This window comes from Lytechinus variegatus, chromosome 5 (assembly GCF_018143015.1).
Source record: "Lytechinus variegatus isolate NC3 chromosome 5, Lvar_3.0, whole genome shotgun sequence".
NCBI lineage: Eukaryota > Metazoa > Echinodermata > Echinoidea > Temnopleuroida > Toxopneustidae > Lytechinus > Lytechinus variegatus.
This window is the reverse complement of record NC_054744.1, coordinates 42,239,724-42,262,892: the sequence shown is the minus strand read 5'-3', so window position 1 is coordinate 42,262,892 and position 23,169 is coordinate 42,239,724. Positions and strand designations below refer to the sequence as shown.

Sequence of the window (23,169 nt, the reverse complement as noted above, 5' to 3'; positions counted from 1 at the left end):
GCGACATGGTTAGTTTGTTCCCGCATTTTACATCTCAAGATTACACTTTGAGGTTTTTTTTTCTAAGCATTTGTGGATGAACATATAACTTAGGAGTATAGTTGTACGAGTAGCATGCAATATTGTGAATCATATATACACAACACGCCATAATTCAAGTTACCGATAAAAGGTAGAATTTGTTTATATCGGGTAATAATGGTCATCAGAATTTCCAAATACGATAAGACTACTTCTTGATTGTTGTCATACATATATTATTATTTTTGGGATAAAATTAAGAGGGTGCAATTTGACTCATCAGAACGAAGTATATATCTGGTATGTGTCATGAGGTCGCTACCAAAAAAGTGGCGCTGTTGCATTTTGAAAAATATAGGGTTTTTATTTGTTTAATCAATTAGTTTAATCATACAATGTCCGTATTAAAAAATGACGTCACCTTTGTCTTCTTCCCCTATCAAAATACGATGGTACTGCCATCTGCCAGTGGCTTTTGTTTTTCCAAGATGATTAATTGCACTTGCAAAACTTTTCATGACAGATTGGATCCTTCAAAATATGATTTTTTATAACATAATGCTACGCCAAGTATGTGTGAAAACCGCCAAATGTGTATGTGTTACTACATTATCATGTCAAAATGCTTCCTATGCATATTTTTGTGAAATCAATAAAACATCTATCCATTAATGTATTCTTGAATTTTGACCCAGCTTTCTTTCTTTCTTTTTTTTGCGATTGGATACTTGAAGTATCATACTAAAAAGAACAACGGGCATTTATCATGTTTATATAGCGCCTTCTGGAACCTTTTTATTCCGAGATGCATACAGCAATGGAAAGGATAAAGGGAATCTGGTCGCCGTTGTATAACAGCATGGACCTACTAGGTCCATGATAACAGTTACTATTGTGGTACCTTGCATGGAATTCGTGATTTTGATTGACTATTGATCAGCTTTACCATGATAATTATCTTCGGACGGCAAAGTTACCACAAAATTAACTTTTATGCGACGGACCCCAATGGCCGTCTTTTGGTGCATATTTATTGTAATTAAAATGTCATCCAAAACTTAGTATATGCTTAGGAATGACCCATGTCTATCTCTTTCTTGGCCAATATGGTTGCTCATACATGAACCCATCTTGTGATTACTTTGTATCCAGAAATTCCACTAAAAAAAGCCCGACATGAATTTTAAGAAAACAGTAATCCTCATTGGGATACACGAACATATATTTTTCTTGATTAACTCGAATTGAAAAGTTATGGAGTTTGGTCGTTCTTAATTTACGCTCATCGTCTCTGTGGTCTAGTGGTTCAGGCACCGGCGTTCCCAGCTGGGGGCCCGGGTTTGATTCTCGGCAGAAATTTTTTTTCGGCATCACCAATTTTTCCAAATGACAGATAGTTCTAGGGAACCTTGATTTAAGCTACGTCTGCCATTATTCTCTTCTTCCATTTCTTTCACAAAACATTTAAACAAGAGTTTCCAAAGCTGTTGTATATGTATAATTTCTCATATATATATATATATATATATATATATATATATATATATATATATATATATATAATATAATATAAGATATATGATTTCAACATTGTTTCAAGAAAAGTTTTTAGGCATCTGCTTTTCATCGTTATTGCATAAGCCGGGTGTATGCCGATATTTTTAAAGTAATCTTCTTTCGGGGGATTCGGGGGAGATGGACCTGATTTGTTGTTTATTTTTTAATAGGCGAATTCTTCAAATAAGCGAATTCGTCAAAGTTAAGAAGTTAAGTCGTAATTAATGAATTAAATATTGAATGATCTCGCTTGTTGGTTCAGGTTTGCGCGCGTCGACCTTTTGCAGATAACCACTGAGCAAATAGACAACTTTAATGCATTTGGGATAATGTAAATATTGTTAAGTATTTGACATAACCAAATGTTGACGGTACGAATAGCAATAATTGTAAATGTAAATTTAGCACGTGTTGAATAACCTGCAATTTCAACGTTACATAATATTAGACCGCGTGAATGGGAAGCGGGGTTATTGGGAGTGCTGAAGCACCCCTAATATTTTCCTGGGGGTGCTGCGGAAAGTAAATTTTTCTAGATGGTGGTTAGCGGCCATCTTGAATTTGATATGAAGATGATCCTATACTGCAATATTAATGACACAAATGGAATCAACATACCAAATAACTCACGATAAAAGGGTATTTTTCATGATTCCAGGGGCAAAGGGTTAAAAAATTGTGGGCCGAAAATCTAAAAAGGAAACAAAAAGAGCGAATGAAGACGTAATTTGACTGCCTACTTTATTCAACGCAATAACCAAACTTGGATTGAGAGATTTTCGATGACTTCTGAAAGAAGGCCCACATCTCTGTGTTTAATGAATCATATCGCATGGAATTCAAGCCAGTCGTATGAAAAAAATTCTTATTTACGAATACAAAAATTATATACAATATGATTTAGTCATTTTCGCATTATACTTAAATAAAATGGCAGTACCATTGTTTTGTGGGACACGCTGTAGACAGTGTACAATGCTTAGTATGTTCGTCCTCTTTTAAACACCGGCGCTGTAGTTTTAACATTACTGTTTTTAAAAAGAGCACACAAACAAATAATTATTGTTGTGGCCGTATTGTATTGTATTTATTTAATCACGGTAAAACTTACATTCAGTCACAGCAGACTGCTTTTCAGCAAGTCTGTGAACATTAAAAAAACATGTAAAAGTGAGACAATACGAAAGTATTATAAAATATTACAGTAACACATAATATAAGACATACATAATTAAAATGAAAAACAATAAGTAAACCTGCATAAAACCGCAGTGCAAAGAGAAATCATAGAAATTCTCTAACCCCCCGCCCCTGCAGATGAGTTAGAAGTAGATGGAATTAACTGATTTCATAAATAAAGAGAACTGATGCAATTGACGGTTATTACTTGGTAAGGAATTAAATAATTGAATACCAATATAGAGACCACCGTCCCTTATAAAATTTGTTTTTGGTTTTTCGAGATTAATCCTACCCTGGTAATTTCGAAGAGAATAATTACTTTTCTTATACTTATTTTGGAGCACAAGAAAGATGGAAGTAGTCCATGAAGTAATTTAAATATAAAGGAAACTGCCTGTTTTTCCATCGCAATTCTATCTTGTCAATGTTCAGAGTAGAATACAACAGCTTATGTAACTATAATCAACTCTTAAGACCATACGCAGTGCTCGATTTTGAAGAACACTTATTTTTTTCAGTAAAACTTTCCCTGCATTGAACCATACTATAGAGCAGTAATCAAAGTGTGGTTGAAAGAGTGATTTGTAAAGCATTATAGCAGTATTCAGACTGATGTACGGCCCATGCTGAGCCGTTTCAAACAATACAGGGTTTTTGTTGCTTTCGTCTTAACGAATTTAACATGTGCATTCCAGTTAAGCGGCGCACTGAGCATAACGCCAATGTATTTACACTATTCCACTCTTGATTTTATCACCGTCAATTTGAACTTGTGCATTTGCAAATGCCAATGATTTACGCCTTGATCCAAATATGATAGATTCACATTTCTTAGGGTCCAGTAATAATTCATTACATTTCAACCAGTCTGAAATCCGTGCCAAATCTTCATTTAGACAGGAACATAAATCAGAAACATTATCTGAGGAATAGTATGTACAGGTATTAGCGTACATTGAAATACTGCTAAACTTTACAACAGTAGAAATATCATCTATGAAAATTATAAACATCAATGGACCAATTATACTCCCTTGCGGAATCCCCCATGTAACCGTATAGAAGAAAATGTATTATTGATAACTGTTACATGTTTCCTTAAAGTTAAATAGCTTTGGAATCATCGTAAGATTGACTCATCGAACCCCAGAAGATCAAGTTTTGTTAACAGAATATCGTGGGAAACCATATCAAATGCTTTCCGAAGGTCAAGCGATACGAAGCCAACAGCGTGCCCAATATCCAATTCTTTACGAATATTTTCTGTAATTGTAAAGAGGGCGGTATTTGTTGAATAATTTAGGCGAAATCCAAACTGATTATTTGAAAGTATACCATTATCAGAAACATATTTATATACTAGTTTAAAAACAACCTTTTCCATTATTTTCGACAGTACAGGCAATACGGAAATCCGCCTATAATTAGTAGGATCCTATAAGTTACCACCTTTAAATAATGGCGTGAGCCTAGCCATTTTCCATTCTAATGGAACTATTCCCTGCTTAAGAGAAAAATTTATTCTGTGTAACAATGGTGAAACTGAATCTTTTAAGATACAGGTTGGTATACCATCTAATCCTGAAGACTTATTTTTTGGAATCTCATTAAAACACTTTACTATATCGTTCTGTGTAACTTCATTAAAAGAAAACACAGTTGAGCGTTTGATTGTTGGTTCAAACGTTTTCTTAGCCAACTGGGCACCATCTTTAAGTTCTTTGGTTATATTTGCAAAATAATCATTCTTATAGTTTGCGATGTCTTCAGAATCTGACAATATACTACCACCAATATCAAGTGATTTCAAACTTTTACGTTTGTTTGGAAGGATTTTACCCAGCACTTTCCATATTCCAGCACTATTGCCAGAGTTCTCAAGAATGTTCTTTGTTATACAAGTATATTCCCTTTTGGATTTACGGCGCTTTGCCGTGACTCGATTGCGTTCAGTCTATATTCACGCCAGACATCTGGGTCACCTGATAAGATCAAGAAGCTTCATCATCGTTAAAATCTGTTCATTGATCAATGGAACACTTTTCTTACGACGTTTCACAGGTGCAAACCTATTAGAATATCATTATACATATTTAGAAAATTATCATTGGCTGTGTTTACATCATTTTCAGAAAGGATCTGAGACAATGAACATTTATGCAGTTCCTTACAGAATGAGGAAAAAATCATTTTTTTTCAAATCACGATAGGTGACATAACTGTGCTTAGAAAATGTCATTTTAGTTTTTCCTAAACGTGCAACAATCATGTAATGATCAATTAATGAAACTGTTACAACATCACAGAATTGAATTATTGAATTATGTCATCATTAGAAGAAAATAGTAAATCTATAGTTGAGGAAGACGTGTCAGTTACCCAGGTAGCTTTTGAAATATATTGATTCATATCATAATCCCTGGCAAGCGATAATAATTTTTTAGTATGAAAATTTTGAGGTTTCTTTGATACATCACAATTCATATCACCAAGTATGATAAAATCAAGACACCGAGAATCAAGATATTTTAGTAACAAATTAAAATCATCTAAAACATCTTTCTTTGAATCTGGTGGTCTGTACCATGTCACAAGGTGAAAAGGCTTTTGTTTCTCAATAACGATCTTAATACATATTAATTCCAAGCGACCAATATCATGTTCTTGCATTTCAAATACAATTTTATCTTTTGAATATATAACGACACCCCCACCATGTCTATTTCGGTCAGTCTGATAATATCAGAGCCACATATGGAAACTTCAGAGTCAAATACATGTATATTGCTATCCAACTTTGTTTCACTGAGAGTTAAGATATCCAAATTGCTTTGTTCTAAAATATGATTAATTTAACAAAGTTTCATACGATTGCGGTAGATAGCGTCCCTTACATTGTATCTGCTGAATTTAGCGATGATAATTCTAGGCTTACTACTGGACTGTCGATTCCGATCCTTCGTCAACACTTGACGCTGCTTGCCTAGATATAAATAGTCTATTTGAGCGGTCGATGTCGGTCGGTGCTAGATACCCATCTTATCCTTCGCTAGATTGATGATTGCCTGATCCGTTGTTTCATTGGGTTTTTCTTTCACTCCATGAAACCTCAAACAGCTCCTTCTACTATACTGTTCTCGCTCTTCAGCACTTGACTCTATCTTTGACACACTTTTTGTCACTTTATTCAGTTTTACTTCCAGCGACTGTAGTTCTCGCATTTTATTTTGAAGTTCTAGTTGGAGACCATCATGCAAATCACTAGCAATTTTTTCATAAATCTCGGAGTAAATTGCGTCAACAATGCTCATTATTGACAACACTCCAAATCTGAAGAAAATTGAGTGGTTGTAAACAAAGTCCTAGATCCTTGTAAAAACCAATTCAGTTAAATCCACTTTTTATAAATATTAACAGTACAATGCACCAAAAATTCAAAAGTAGACATGGTAGAGCAAGGCATAGAAGACATTCAACAAGTCGAGTCCAAGAAGCAATTCGGGAGTGTGACTGTGATAAGAGATTAGCTAATATGATTATGTCAAAATCTTAACATCGGTTACGATTTCAATGTTCATACCCCATATTGGTTATGTGACCTGGATCTCTCGCAAGATGACTAATGATACCTGATTACCCGTAAATGTATGTCCAAGTTTCATGAAATAGTTTCATATACTTTCGAAGTTATGACATATCATACAAAACAAAATTCAATGTTGATACCACAACGTGGTCAAAGTTCATTGACCTAAATGACCTTTGACACCCATCATGTGACTTGAAACTCATGCAGGATCAGTGGCGTACAGTGGGTCATGGCATTAGGGGGGGTGCACCAGCAAAAATTTCGGGTCACTTAGGGAGCGCGCGAAGCGCACTCAATTGTCAGGTATACTGACCTAATAGAGATATTATAAGGACATGCAGTGCCATTAAACGGATATGTATCTCACTGATTAAATAATGCGAGCGCAAAGCGCGAGCTGAATTTTTTTTATATTGATAGCTAAAAATGGACATTATAAGCAAATTGTTTTGTAATCATGATACTTAACTGTCTCGCTAAACAAACAATGCGAGCGCGAAGCGCGAGCTAAAATTTTTGTATATACTGACCCTAAACAAGGAAATTTTAAGAATTATATTTTAGAATCCATTAAGAGTATAAATATCTCACCATAGTCATCTAATGCTAGTGCCATCCTTTGCTGATTTTATTAGAATTACATCTAAACACAGTCATGAAGCACCTTTTGTAGTCATTGTAATCATGATTATCATACGCATCTTACTAATCGAATACTGCAAGCGCAAAAGCGCGAGCTGAAAATTTAGGAAATTTAGACATGAAGAGGGATATTCTAAGGCTTGTTTGTAGGAATTCACTAAGACCCCACGTATTTCACCAACCAAATGATGCGAGCGCGAAGCGCTAGCTAAAATTTTTTGATATTCTGATCAGAAAAATAGACATTTTAAGGACTGATTTTAGAAGTTCATGAAGAGCAGAAATCTCAACAATCCACTAATGCGAACGTTAGCACGGACAGGAATTTCTTTATATTAAGACCTTAAAATAGGGCAATAACTTTCAGTAGTCATGAAAAAGAAGAATATATCACTACTTAAAACAATAATAACTCTAATTGCGAGGAAATATATTATTTTGTTGTATATTGATTTGAAAACGGGAGGCTTTAGTACAGCAGGTTTATTTATCTCGTTAAACAGTCTATGCGAGCACCAGGAACAATGAAGACACACTTAAGCAAATGTTTCATAAAGTAATGAAAAAATGCTTCTTATGTTATATAATATGATATAACACTATAATGAACAACAATTTCTTTTTCTCCCACTACGTTTCTCTTCCTTTTTCCCTCTTTTTCTCCTTTTTTTTGGCCAGCCGATGGGGGGGGCACGTGCCCCCCCACCGTAGTTACGCCACTGTGCAGGATGATCAGCTTTACTTGGTTATACCTTGGTCACATTTGCTCTAAGGCAAACGTACGGCGAGTCGAAAACAGCCGTGTTAACATGTGATTGTACCAGCTGCATATGGTTTTAGTAAAATTGATAAAACGGCTGTTTTCGACTTGCCTAACTGTCAAATTCGCAAAAACATGAGGCTTGGTCTTACATTACTTGCTGGACTAATTTCACATGATTTGATATTCATAAGGAAAATAAATTGCAACACCAAAAGTGATAATTTTTTTTAAATGGGCATAAGCTGAATGCATCGCAGAGACGGTTATCAAAACCAGGCTAATAAATCGTAACTTGCGTCTAAATAATTGTTAATTTTTTCTTCCACCTTTTTTTTTACCGGGCAAAAACCCATTCACTCACTGGCACAGAGATACGATCTTACGTATACGTAAGCTCCCGAAGGGAGCTAGAGAGGTAACTCTTTTCGCGCGTTTTTATTTCCCATAGGTTTTGTACACAGCCAATATGGCTGCCGGCGGACAATTTGAAGGGTGATTTTGGAGGGTCAATGTTTTATTCATAAGAATGACGTCAAATTACGCAAAATGCACTTCTATGATTGGCTAAGACGCTAATGTTTTATTCATATCTTATGAATTAAACACGTTTTTCCTTCCCACAATTCCCTACGAGATCTGTGCGAAGTGTTATTCTTTCGGACTCCGCGAATTTCCAGTTTCTACAACGAAATAGCTCGACTAATCATCTGTTTATAGAATTGATGTTCGAAATCGTGATTTCTGAGTGAACTTCATTGGAGCAGAAAATCTTGGAGGGAACATCAATATTAATTTAATGACATTCCATAAGAATAAAAGTAAGTTAAGTTAATTTTCATGTTTTGATCTCACTTGCAATGGTGATGTGTTTGCCGGGGTTCGGGGCCCATCCCGTATTACTTTACTACGTAAACCTCCATTTCCATACACTCCCATTTCTTTTGCCTGACTTCCAAATAAATCATCTGTCAGTGAGTTTCTAAAAAATAGGCCTAACTTACCATTTGTCGTAGATCTAGACCTTCATCGGAATGCTTCATGTAGGCAAAAAGTAAACCTGTATTTCAGTTTTATTGTCAATTATCAGGGGTAGATGTGGACTTGTTTCCGACCTCCTGTACGACAAACTGTCGATTTTGGTCAGAGCGAGATCCGGCCTTGATATCGCCGGTGCTAGCCGGCTAGCGAGATTGTCGATGTAGTCATGGGGTATGAAAATAGCGGGGACGGACTAGGCCCAAACTTCAAGCTTGAAAGTTGAAGTTTAGGCCTAGTCCGTCCACGCTATTTCATCTTCATATGAATAAGTATAATTCTCAGCAGCTTCTTTTATTCAGAAACTTTTTACTTCAGAGTAATCATGAATGAAATCCAATTGATTTAGTGTTAGATTTGAATGAAATGACTCGGACATAAATCAAGTTTCTATTTGAACAGATTGCCCTGGGCCTGGCCTGGGGTGGTATTCTGAAAACGTTCTTAGTGTTTCCTTCATTCAAATGTGATGTGATTCTCTAGTTATATACAGGACCATCATAGACCAGGTCCTGATTCAGCTATACAGCAGGAGCCATATGTGGTTGGAATCATTTTACTTTAATAAACAGTCGGGTACCTGGTATGCGTATGCCTCTCTATGAAACTTTATGATAGAGAGAAAATGAAGTTTTTGGACCAGATAATTTAGTTTGGAATATTCATACGCCAATGATATGGGCAGCTGGATTTTTTTAAAATATTGTTTAAGAAGAGTAGTTTCATTTATCTCTAATACTTTCAAACTGTAAAAAATGTTTATTGCAGATCAATAGGACCAAGTTCTTAGCAGTTCACACCCAGTCAGAGGGACAAAATTGAGAACCATGCAGATCAGCAAGTGTGAGTCACACTCTAATGAGGAACATGAGATTGGAAAATTGCAAGGTATGCTTGTTGTTATAATAATAATAATACAGGCTGTATCTAAGCTCATCATCCCCACCCCAAAATAGTCTAATTAAATAAATATTACCTCTTGGGGGGGGGGTATGGCCAATTGAGTTGAATCAAGATAAGATTTAACGTAAAATTAAAGCTCCATTGATAGTTAATATTTGCTTGAATTCAGATTCACCAGTATTTCCATTTTCACCGACCATACCTTCTGTCTATGTACATAAAAACCATGATATTAACAGTTATCATCTGATAAACATTTGAATTAATTTGCACTCTTTATTATCAAAACATACTGTAAATAGTTATATTGATATATCAATTTATCTGGATGTAGGACAAAAGTATTAAATAGAGTTTAAATCTTAATAAAAGTGGACTAGATGAGTAAGAATAATTTACATCAGCAGCTCATTTTGTTCTTTCTCTATTTTTTACAATGCAGGTTTCCCACTGCCCAAGCTGTTTAAGTACTGGTATCACAACAAGTACCAAGATGAAAGAAATATGAAGGCCAAGTTAATAAGTAGTTACTTCAAATTAATTTGAATAGATATCAACAAAGCATTGAATGTTCTTTAAACTGCATATCTGTAGAAAAGAGTGCAGTACAAGTTCAGATTCATCAGCGGGCAATCAAGACATTAAAGTACATGTATACAAAATTTCACACAAAATACAAGTAAGAAATATTTTTTTCGAATGGGCAAATGTATCACCCTTTGTTAATATTAATACTTCTACTAGTTCTTAAAGTTGTCGTGAAATTAAATGTAATTTCCAGTTTAAAGGCCTATTGTATATAAGACAAAAATTTATATTTTGAAATAAAAATCATGCGTAGATAAATGTTAATAAAGGTGATCAGAGGATTAAGAAATAATTTTAGTATCATTCCTGGACCTTATTTCATAAACAAGTTATTACTATTGTAATCTTGTCACTATGACAATTACCATGGTAACAGGGCTGAGCAAGAAATCAAGGTCTTTATGGTAGCTGCAATGGGCTTGGACAAAGTTACCACAATTGCAAGTCTTCATATAATGGCTGAATAATTATGTAGGGATATTAAATTGCATTTATTGTTATCTCACTTTTTAAAAAGTTTTGACATGAATTACCTCTGCAAAAATATATGAATAGACTATATTTTTAAAAATAGATTGAATTCTAGCTACAGTGACAGTAGACAATATCAAATTTTGTGAATGATTCACTAATGTATTGACTGGGAAAGGCACTCTTTTACCTCTTTTTTCTTTTTTTGTGACAAACTTTTGTGGAAAGAATAAACAGAATATCACAGATTTTTATGCTCTTTTTATGAAATCCTGGATGCATCCCTCATTTGGCTCATTGACATCGTTTGAATGAAATTTTAATAAAAATTGTATATTTTGACTTAAGTGTAGAAAAATGTACTCAATCCTTTATTTTTTTAATCTAATTTAATACTTATAGACTCTAATTATCATGTTATTTTCAATGTTTTAGAAAATGGATTTCTTAATAAACATGTTAATTTTGAATTAAATTATCTGATCTTGGTCATTTTCATTTATTAATCACCAGTTTGTGATGATATATTGCTACCAATTTTTTTTTATGCACAAATGGACAAGATGTTGCACTCTGTACTCAAATGTAATGATACTACTGTGAAATCATGAGAGCAAACAGCAGTCAAAATATTCTTCAAGAGAAATAAGGATAAGAGTGGGAAAGTAAGTAAAATGACGGGAATTGTTTGCCTTTATGCATATATTTGTGTGTGTCAGTTTCTGAGAGAGAGAGAAGAGGCAGGAAATGGGGGATAGAGAAAGTTGTTTGTTTTGGAAGCAATCATAAGACCTTACTGTTCATCTTGGGTATACGGGGAGGGGAATTATTTCTACAAAATGTGGAACCTGTATATTTAATGTATTTTTTTCCATATAAAAATTATACCAGATTCATTTCCAGTTGAAAATAAATATCCTATAGCCTACGATCAGTTTGCTCTCTTGCCTAGATAATTTTGAGAATCCCCCTAAAATATTGTACCTAGGTCATGGTTATTGATAAATGAAAGTGACATAAAAGTCGCCATTTAAAATTAAGTGCTCCCGACTGCTATTTATAATAGGACCTATATTGGAGACTACAATAATTATGAAAAAGAATTTGATTTGTTCTTATTTTTGTTCAAATAATGAAATAAAGGTTCATTTAGTTTTCTGCAATTCAAAATAAACAGAAAAGATAAAAATATAAATGAAGAGTTTAGTTGCAAAAGGGGTTATAGGTCAACTTTTTACCATTCCGAGAAAATCCATGTTTTTTATTCTCACTGCATTACTCTTATGAGAAACTAATTTGTCATGATGTGCTATACCCTATCATGTGAATATAAAATTGGGTATAAAAGAAATCTACCTGTCTTCAATTTTTTTCTATAGATTCTTTTAAAAAATACCATTGTGGACCTAACCCCTTTTGTAACTAATTTGAAATGAATCCAATCAATTTTGATTAAAAAGGTGATTTTTCTTTGCCACTTTTATTCACGTTTTCATGTGAATTTCAAATTTTTGTTGTTTTCATTAGAACGACTAAAAACTAAAAATTTGTGAACAATGGACCTAACCCCTTTTGACAAATGAGCTCTTCAGAATAGTTTGTTTGCAAAAGGGGTTAGGTCCACTCTCCCATATTGCGATATTTTTATGCAAAACTAAATTGCAATATTCTTATGCAGAATTATTTTTTATGACGCCCTACCATGAGAACATAAAATTGGCTATGAAAGAAATCTACCTGTCTTCATATTTTGTAAAATATTCATTTCCAAATAAAAATTGTGTGGACCTAACCCCTTTTGCAACAAAACTGAAATGGACCTTAACCCCTTTTGATAAAAAGTTATTTTTCTTGGCCATTTCAGATCACTTTTTAATGGGAATTTCAACTGTTCTTTGGTATCACATTATAGAGCTACTAAAAATTACATTGAGACAAAAAAGAAATCAAATTTGATGAAAAATTGACCTAACCCCTTTTCCAAGTGAGCTCTTCAAATAAGGGCTTCAGAAACATAAAGAGATGCCATCATAATTACATTCAACCATTATTGTCAACCGAGGAACACTTACACGATTTAAGGGAAAACATTATTATGGCAACATTTTCTTTGGGAACCTCGATCTTCTGTAATATAAATAGTGAAATGTAATTAGAATGAAAATTATATGAAACGAGGGCAAATCAAGCTCAATTAAATCCCCTCCCATAAAGTTTCCAGTTATTGCCATAGCAAAGATCCTGGCAACCTGCAGCTAAAATAAATCAAAGGTGCAGTAATAATCGTGACAGACAAGAACAAATAGATCAATAAAAATAAGATTACTTAAGAATGAATGAGTGGCATGATGTTTTACAATCACAGACACCAACGACATCAAATCAGGTCGCGCATTATGCTAATTAGTGACCAAATGCTAATTTACATATTTTTACGCTATGCGCGAAGGACGTTTAATGACCACGCCTCCATTTCGCTGGTGTACCAAAGCAGTGGCGGTGTCCATAGGCTTGTACATGTAAAATGGGAGCAGTGTGCACTTTTGACCCTCCAAAATTTTCTTCAATTCTGACCGGATGCAGAAGCGGAGTTTCCACCCCCTGCTCACTGGATCCGCGGCTGCCCCCAGTAACGGTTACTAAACCAAGTGGGCAATGGACCATAAGGGTATTGGACTAAGCAGGTATTGGACGAGCTGTCAATCGGACCAAGTGGGCATTGGACGAACTGTCAATTTGTTTAAGTGGGTAGTGGACGAACTGTCAATTGGGCCAAGTGGGTATTGGACAAAAATGGCAGGCAATTGGACCTACTGGCGAGGATATATACGAACTGGCTATTGGAAGAAGTGTCACATGTGAACAGCTTTCCCTTTGATGGACTCTGAAATACTCCCAAAATGTCTCTTTTTTTCTTATCGTGATGCAAACTCTTTATCCATGATGTAATATTTAAAAATATGTATTACATGCCCTCCTATAGAAATAACAAATGATCTACTGATAGATTTGATAAAAGAGGCAGTTTAAGTGAATAACTACTAAAGTATTGGGGAGAGTTGTTCACAAGTGACATCACATCTTTGTCGCATTGCCAATATGATGATCTCCATAGCAATAGTGATCGCAATACACAAATGCTCATAACTTTCTTATTATTTGTCCGATTTTCTCAAACTTTCGTTGATCTGTTTCTTTGATTTTTCTGTTTTCACACAAGCTATCTTGTCCCAAAGGTTTCATTCTCCTTTAACTTTGTTATGATTTGAGAGTCAAATGAGCTGATACTTTGAACCTCTACTGTTCGAGATTTATGTCACAGTTGGCTATCCATAGTCTTAGACCAGAGTTTAAATTAAACCCGACTTAGGTAACTGGCCATTATGTTTAAGATCAACTGAAATAATATTATATCATGGAATAATTGTTTGCCCCATTGTATATTTTCATGTGTATATTCAGTGATCACATAGGCGACAGTTCTACATGTTCGACATCAAAGATCTTGATGGCATTGCCAATGCGAGGATCTCTACAGCGTTTAGTGTTCACCACATTCAAACGCTCATACCTTTCTTTTGGTTTGTCCAATTTCACTCAAACAGGTCGTAGTCGATTTGACAGTCTCATTGGCTCAATACACCAACCTAGAAATGTTTTTTCCGATGAAGTTTTTTTCTTGATTCGTGTTCCTAAGGGGTCCTAGAACAAATTCAGCTTGGTTGCCAAAAGTTGCCGTTTGGGCAATTTTGCTAATTTGCATAAATCCAAAATGGCCGCCAGATGCCATCTTGAAAACCTAACTTTTGAACCCCTGTCCACAAAATGATGAGTAATGACTCGTTTTAGGGGTTTATGAGATGTGTAGAACTGAATTCTGTAATCATTTTTGCAATATAAGGTCATCTTTAGGTCAAATCCAATATGGCCGCCATATGCAATCTTGAAAAATTGACTTTTGTTCCCCTTGCCCAAGAATGACGAGTAATACCTCTACTTAGGGGTTTTGGGGTGTGCAGAATCCATTTCTGCTTTCTATTTTGCAATATAATGTCATCTTCAGGTCAAATCCAAGATGGCCGCCATATGACACCATCTTGAAATATCAATTTTTGAACCCTTTGCCCCAGAATCATGCATAATAACTCTATTCATGAGTCATTAGGTATGTTGATTATATTCATGTAGTTATTTTGCACAAAGGATAATCTTCAGATAAAATCCAAGATGGCCGCCAACCGCCATCTTGAAAAATTACTGTCTGAGGCTTATACGTGTTAGAACTAATGTAAAGGGATTTCAGTAAGATACTCATTTCTTTTATTAATTCTCAAGTTTTTGTCCCAGAATCATGAATAATATCCCTCTTTTCGTGAGTTATCATTTGGTATGTTTATTCAATTTCTGTTCATAATTTTGCAATGTAGGATCATCTCCAGGTCAAAATAATCCAACATGACCACTAAACGCCATATTAAGAAATAAAAAAAAACTACTTCCGAGACTATTGAACCTTGAAGAAGTGCTGTCCCTAATAAGGTTGTTGTTATGTATTGGAGCTCATGTAAGGGGATTTCAGTGAGAATGATTCATTTCTTTTAATCACTCCATTTTTAGTTCGAGGTCAAGTCATGTCTAAGATGGTCAGATGGTTGATAGATTTCGTCATTAACCAATTACTTTAGAATTAAACCATTCAAGGTTTGGGCTATGATTTCGGGAGTTTTGATCCCTTTTTTATTTCTGTGCAACCATACTTTTCCAGTGAAATGACTTTAAAGTATTATTTGAATTAAAAAGTGATTTCTCCGTATTTTTTTTTCAAAAAAATTAATTTAATTATTAACTTCCTTTATAAGTATTATTGGACTTTTCCTCCTGACAAGAGCCATTGACTTGGTCAGCAGGAGTGCACTCTTTAGCCTCCTGCAGAAGATAGGCTCCCCAAGACTGTTCCACGGTCAGGATTGTTCTCATTCGTGAAATGTTTTACGGAAACGATGTCGCCCCTGCCTCTCAAGAAGTGGGAGTACAAGACCTAGTCATACATAACAGCTGCCTGTCTTGTGCATGTAAGGGGTTTGGACCATCCATCAGACTTTGAGACAGTCAGAAATCCTGATAGACTCAAAACACCGACTGTCCTCCAGATATGTATATCAATAGCACACACTCGTCTGGTTATAGTGGACTCCTCACCTACCTTGGACCGACTATATGTATCTTGTCCCCTTTCACAAGACAAGCATATAAGCATCAGGATTGTAAAATCTGTCACAGTCATGACCAAGCTCCTGCACGGAAGTAAGTCCTGGAAAACGTACGCCGACCAAGAAAAGTGGCTAAACACCTTCCATGTCAGCTGCCTCGGACGTATCATGCACGTTAAATGGCAGGACAAAGTGAAAAATACAGAGGCCCTTCAGCGTACGTGCTAGCATCAAAAGCTTCTTCTCGCTCCTTAGTCAAAGGCACCTCAGGTGGTTGGGGCATGTTTGCCCCATGAAACCTTGGCGAATCCCTTCTTGGATTCGCCAAGTTAAGGTAAGCTGTGTGATTGGTCTCACCCCATCGATAGATCACACCTCCGTTTTAAAGACACATGCAAGTATAACATAACACTTGCCGGCATAGACACTAACACTTATGAAGGTGTAGATGATAGTCGCCGTCCATTCTATGGAGAGCTACTAAGTAAAGGGGTCAAGACGTCAGAAAATAATCGGAATGCTAAATTGGCAGACCAAAGGCCTAGGAGGAAGGCTAGGGCAGCATCTCTATATAAACGTGTCTCAGCGCCATCCTCCTTCATCTGTAAAAATTTGCTCTAGAGACTGCCACTCTAGAGTGGAGCTCTATAGTCACTCTCGAAAATGTAAGGCCTAGCGCTACACCATCGTCTTTTAAGGCGAACTGATGCCTACCAATCATTGGACACATTGATTTAGAAAAATAATATTGATAAAACACTTTCAAATTGAAATAAGACCCTAAAAGCCTCTTCAGTACAAAGGTATGAATGGACCTTAAAAAAATACACTCGAAATGGATAGCCCAAACCTAAAGAGGATTCATTCTAAGTTGAGCAATTAATGTTGAAATGAACTTGAGAATTAATAAAAGAAATGAGCATTCTTACTGAAATCCCTTTATATTAGTTCTAACACGTATAAGCCTCAGACAGTAATTTTTCAAGATGGCGGTTGGTGGCCATCTTGGATTTGATCTGAAGATTATCTTTTGTGCAAAATAACTACATGAATTGAATCAACATACCTAATGACTCATGAATAGAGTTATTATTCATGATTCTGGGGCAAAGGGTTCAAAAATTGATATTTCAAGATGGCGTCATATGGCGGCCATCTTGGATTTGACCTGAAGATGACATTATATTGCAAAATAGAAAGCAGAAATGGATTCTGCACACCCCAAAACCCCTAAATAGAGGTATTACTCGTCATTCTGGGGCAAGGGGAACACAAGTCAATTTTCAAGATTGCATATGGCGGCCATCTTGGATTTGACCTAAAGATGACCTTATATTGCAAAAATGATTACAGAAATCAGTTCTACACATCTCTAAACCCCTAAAACGAGTCATTACTCATCATTTTGTGGACAGGGGTTCAAAAGTTAGGTTTTCAAGATGGCATCTGGCGGCCATTTTGGATTTATGCAAATTAGCAAAATTGCCCAAACGGCAACTTTTGGCAACCAAGCTGAATTTGTTCTAGGACCCCATAGGAACACGAATCAAGAAAAAAACTTCATCGGAAAGAACATTTCTAGGTTCGGAAAATGTCAAATCGACTATCGTATTCTCCATTTTTTCTGCTTGAACTCGAACTTACATTTTTTACTCCTTTCACGTTGCAGAAAGTGGTATAACAATGACGTTGAACAAAACAGCCGCCAGATTGAACAACTCATCCCATTCCATGTTCAGCTCTAGATGAACACGCCCTCAACACAAAGTAACGATCCTATCACAATTGATAATGAAAGAGATTTTATTTCAACAAAGTGACTAAGACGGATAACTTAATTTTGGATACAAATGATTCCTCTTAAAAATGCAATTCAGAGTGGAAATGACACGGTGCTTTGGAATAAAGTAAATCAAAGACAACATAATGTAATATAAATCGCATTCCGATGAAAAATCAGATATCTATCATATTTTTTGTTATTCGTTGAAACAGTTCTTTGAATGCAATCATGAATAAATTATCCTGTCCCCATTTTCGTTTTCGTAATTCATTAATTTTATTGTATATAACATCTCTTATAAATAGATTAGTTGCCGCAATGAAAATATGGCACATGGGATCGTCTGTTAATCACATTTTTACATTCTTTAACGAAGACAATGTGAATAATTGTGACTTCATGCAATAATATGCAAAAGAATAGGGAAAGATGATATCGGCTTCCTTATTGCCCATTCATGATAACATACAGTGCGTTCCACAAAAAAGGAAACCGTGATTCTCAGTTATTTGTTCCAACATACAATATGCATATGGTTTATGGTCTCACATCATCTTGAAAATCTTTGCTTTTCTTTACTTCAATACATAATCAGAGTAATCGTTAACGCATACACAAGTACTGGCAAAGCACGCTAGTTGCGCAAAGAGAGTTGTAGAGATTTTTTAAGGATTCGAAAAGGATGGCTAATTGGCAAATTTATTGGTATTCTTTGTTAATTTTCCTTCAGCTATATCTTTAAAATGAGAGTGGATGCAGATTCATACGTGAGATCCTCTGCAAATCTTTTCCGACATAACTCAAGATTTTTTTTTCTATGCAGAAATATGCGTGAATAATTAATTTTGTCTCAAATCTAGGAAGATATTTTATTTTTACTATTAATCTTAAATTCACAATTGAAGTATATCTATTGATTTTGATAGCTATCTCTAAAAATTAGTTTCTTTTTCGTGAGGAGACGAAACATATTTCAACGAAATGTAGTTAAAAACAGTTTGAAATGACATATATCTTTGTTGTTTGTCATCGGACCTCTGTGATTTTCAACACTTTGCCTCAATTTTACTCATTTTGTGTTTGTAAGCCTGATTTATCCCTTGAACCAGTACTCCACATATTTTTATCCAATAATCACAAGACACCCAGCTTTAGCTCGAGCATTCAAGGAATCAATCCTGCTGGGTACCTATTTACATCACCTGGGTTGAGTGCAGCACATTTTGGGTAAATTTCTTGCTGAAGGAAAACACGTCATGACTAGAATTCGAGCCTATGTCGCACTGGTTGAAAGATGAGTCATAACCTTTAGACCAATAATAATGATATCAATATCGATGATGATAACAATAATAGTAATAATGATGATGATGGTAATGAAAATAATAATATTTTTTTAAAATAAATTACCTTTTAATCATGAAAAAAGGGAATCAATTACAATAAAGGTCCCAGGTTATCAGTTCTAAACGAACGTAATACAGGGCAACATAAATTGAATACAGCATAGGTATACATAAACAAACATAAAACAAGAGATAATAATTATTTACATATCATTTAATGAATGAACTTCCGAGGTTTGGGACTTTGAGATTTCAAGAAATAAATCAAATACTTCAAAAGTTAAATTACTAAAATCAACTATATATAGTCCAAACATATACCACAATATCTATATATTACATTTCTGAAAGTTAATTTGTTATTATCTTTATCTATTGTCTATCTTCTAGAAGAATTTAAAATATATCTTTACTCAAAGAAACGATGTATGGATCGACCATAATTAAACCAGAATAAAAAGGATACACTGTATACCACGAGCGTAAATCCATACCGTCAGACTATTCGAGTGGAAGGAGGGGGGGGGGGGTATGAAACAACAGTTCATCCTCCCCTGAACAATAGGTTATCCGTTTGGATTTAAGTCAGTGGTCATTACACATGAGCTTTCTTTGACCCTACCATTGACTCCATATATATTTAAATTGTATTAAAGATTTAGAAGCATTTTTTGGAAGTTTGAAACACAAAACAGTCATAGGAGTTGTGGCAGCAATGTGGTATTATGGTAATGGTATTTTCAATAGACTAAAGCTTATGATTAAAATACATGTAGTACTATGAGTGATAAGGCGGCTTCAAATTGTGCCCCTGGTGCATATACGTCGATTTTGAAGCCGGTCCTGACGTCGGCTTTAGAGCCGCCTTCACTGCGGGAATTTGACCGAGACCGAAACCAATGACGGTAAGGAAGAGTGAACATGCTGCGAAAGCGCATACATTCGTAATTCTGATGCTTCGTTATTCCGAAGGTTCGTAAGTCAGAAAACGAAATAAGGTTCGCAATTCCGAAGGTTCGTTAGTCCGGAAACGAAATAAGGTTCGTTAGTCCGGAAACGAAATAAGGTTCTTTAATCCGAAAATGAAATAAGGTTCATTTTAAGTATTCTATTTATGTAGGGGCGTCGATCCATTTTCAGATTGGGAAGGGCAAAATCATTAACGTTCCAAAGGCGCTCGATCGTACAAAACACCCACCCTCCAATGATTAAGATTTGTATCTAAAAGAAGAATAGATGCGAGCGCGAAGCGCGAGCTGAAAATTTTGATATTTCGATCTGAAAAAATGACAGTTTAATGGACGTTTTTGATAAAGAACAAGATATATATCCAAGAAAAGATGATTGCAAATCGAAGCAGTTCTTTTGAGGCTTATCTGAAAACGGGACATTTACATTCACGTATTTAATCATGAAAAGTATGGGTTTTTGCTACAGAAATTATGCGAGTGCGAAGCGCGAGCTGAAAATTTTTATATTCCAATCTGAAAATCGGACATTATTTTGAGCACGATTTTAAATAAAGAACGAGTTGTGTATCTCGATTGCTGATCATTACAATCTTGTTTTTTTTAAACATATCCAAAATTATTGTGTGTGGGGGGAATTATATGTTTGCCCTCCAATATTTTTATTGATGGGGCGATCGCCCCCCTGCCCCCCCCAGGATCGACGCCTCTTTATTTATGTATTCCATGAAGTTCTCAAAATATTTCTTTTCAGGTCTGATCGTTAAAACTTATCAGCTGACGCTGCGTGCTCACATTTTCATTGTAATTATGCATAAGGCTACTTCTGTATGAATTCTGACAAACTTCTAAAAATCCCTCTTTATGACAGTTTATCAAAAATTTCAGCTCGCACTTCGCTGTCGAAGTAATGAGTTAGCTCCATACGCGTCTTGTTCATAATCACAAACATTGCTTAGTATGTTCAATTTTTAGGACGAAATTCCTGAAAAATGTCTATAAAATTTATTTCGCTTCTCGCGTTCGCATTATATTCAATCAGGGATTATTATATAATATTATCTTGTTTGTAAGAATAAAGCTTAGAAGTAACTTTTCGGACTACCTCTTCAAAGAAAAAAAATCAGCTTTGAGCAGCCGATTGGGGAAATGTGAATGAAATCCCCCCCCCCCTTATTGTAATAAGCTCAATCCACATAAATGTGAAATAAATGTGTGCCCCTCCCCTCTCATTCCGAAAAGCTGGCTACGATGGCTGCGGATGGCTTTTTTGCCCCTCCCCAGTCAAAAAGGGGTCTTTATCATCCTTATTCTAGTCCAAACATTCACCCCCCCCGCGCGAAGCGATTTTTTTTAAAGGTTTATAAGTGGTTAACACTTTTAGTAAACTACATTTCGGATTTTTTTTGACAAAGCAATTTCAAAATGGATCTACACGCTCCTATCGATATTTGATTTGATAACTTCTATAATAATTTTGCTCTTATACTGGTATTCTTTAATAGGTTAATAGTAGTTTTCTTATTGAATGCATTTACATTTATTTATTTGTTTGATGTTCAGTAGTCTTGTTTGTAAGTTGTAATTATTGTAAACATGACTTCAGTTTGGTCCTTGTACCTTTGTATCATGTACATTTATTTATGTTTGAACCGGATAAATAAAATGAATAATGAAATAAAAATTTGCAGGTCTAGCAATGAGAGAAAAACATGAACTAGCATCACAAGCCTATGATCATCCATTTTAGGGAAATATTCTTGTTTTTTCCAAAATGAAGTGTACCTTTTTTGAAATTAAATACCCTTTTTAAAGTATATATTTTACATCATCCCAAAGAATATCTCAAATTTGTTTTGTTATTGTGATCAGTTTAGTAAGGTACTCATCGTTTCTGGCTATAAAAAGGCTTAGAATGTCCATTTTCCAGGCAGAAATATATTTTAAGCTCGCGCTTCGCCCTCGCATTATTTGATATACCCTATTAACTTAACGCAGTCATTACCAGGTTCATTTTCTGGTCAGTGTATTTCAGCTCGCATTTCGCGCTTGTGTTATTCCTCAGTTAGATTCACATCTGTTTAATGTTTGGAAAAATTGCTCAGAATGTTTTATTTTAGCTTCTTATTGAAATGTCAAAAAGTTTGAGCTTGCTATTCACGCTCGCAACACCTCCCAAGGATGCCCTTTTAACAGTAATTGACCCCTTGCCCCCCAAAAAAAAAACAAAAAAAAACGAGTTTTACAACATCAGCTTTGAAATGTTTCAAAACCACTTGCTCGTTGCACTCTCTCGCGAAAACTAAGGCCTAAATATATATCTTACCATAATCAGAATCACTTCAAGAGGCTTTGCTCTACTTTGCTCCTCCGCACTTTTTGCCTCCCCATCCTCATAACTATTGAACAGCAATAGTGCCCCCCCCCCTACCACACTTACCCTTCCGGTTTTCCAGCTACGCCACCGATTATTTCATTTTTCGGATTAACGAACCTTCGGGAGAACGAACCTTATTTCGTTTTCGGATTAACGAACCTTCGGGACAACGAACCTTATTTCGTTTTCGGATTATCGAACCTTCGGAACAACGAACCTTTGGAATAACGCCACAAATATTCTGATTAACGAACCCTTTTTCGCTTTCGGATTAACGAACATCGATGTCTAGGCAATTTACGTGTTTCGGAATTACGAACCTTCGGAATAACGAATCTCAGGAATTGTAACCCTGTGAAAGTATAGCAGGAGAAAAATGTCGTGTCGCCTCTCACATCTAATGTTCACGTGGTCTTAAAATGTTTTTAGTTCTTTGCCTCTCCCTATCAGATGTCCAGTGAAGAGGTCCAGAAGTGCATGAGCAATATTTTGAGCATCCATTCTCTAAATTAAGGCCTATATTCATTTTCATATTCATCTCAGAATATTGGCACCCGATATTGGAGTAAATTCTTAAAAGTGTATGCACATAAAAATACCTTTCCAAATCGATGCTCTGATGAACCCCTCATGGTGTTATAAGGATAGAGAACATGATTATGATGGTAATATTGATTGCTGTACGTATATACGCACGATGATTTTCGTTTTCTCTCTCGATTTTTTAATGTCTT

At 35.3% G+C, this 23,169-nt stretch overlaps 1 long non-coding RNA gene across 1 annotated transcript; it reads left to right on the top strand.

Moving 5' to 3' along the window:
- Window positions 1-8,534: 8,534 nt before the first annotated feature.
- Window positions 8,535-10,948, top strand: LOC121416203. Its single transcript, XR_005970111.1, has 3 exons — window positions 8,535-8,572; window positions 9,558-9,677; window positions 10,135-10,948. It is a non-coding gene; the product is annotated as an uncharacterized LOC121416203 (long non-coding RNA).
- Window positions 10,949-23,169: the final 12,221 nt, after the last annotated feature.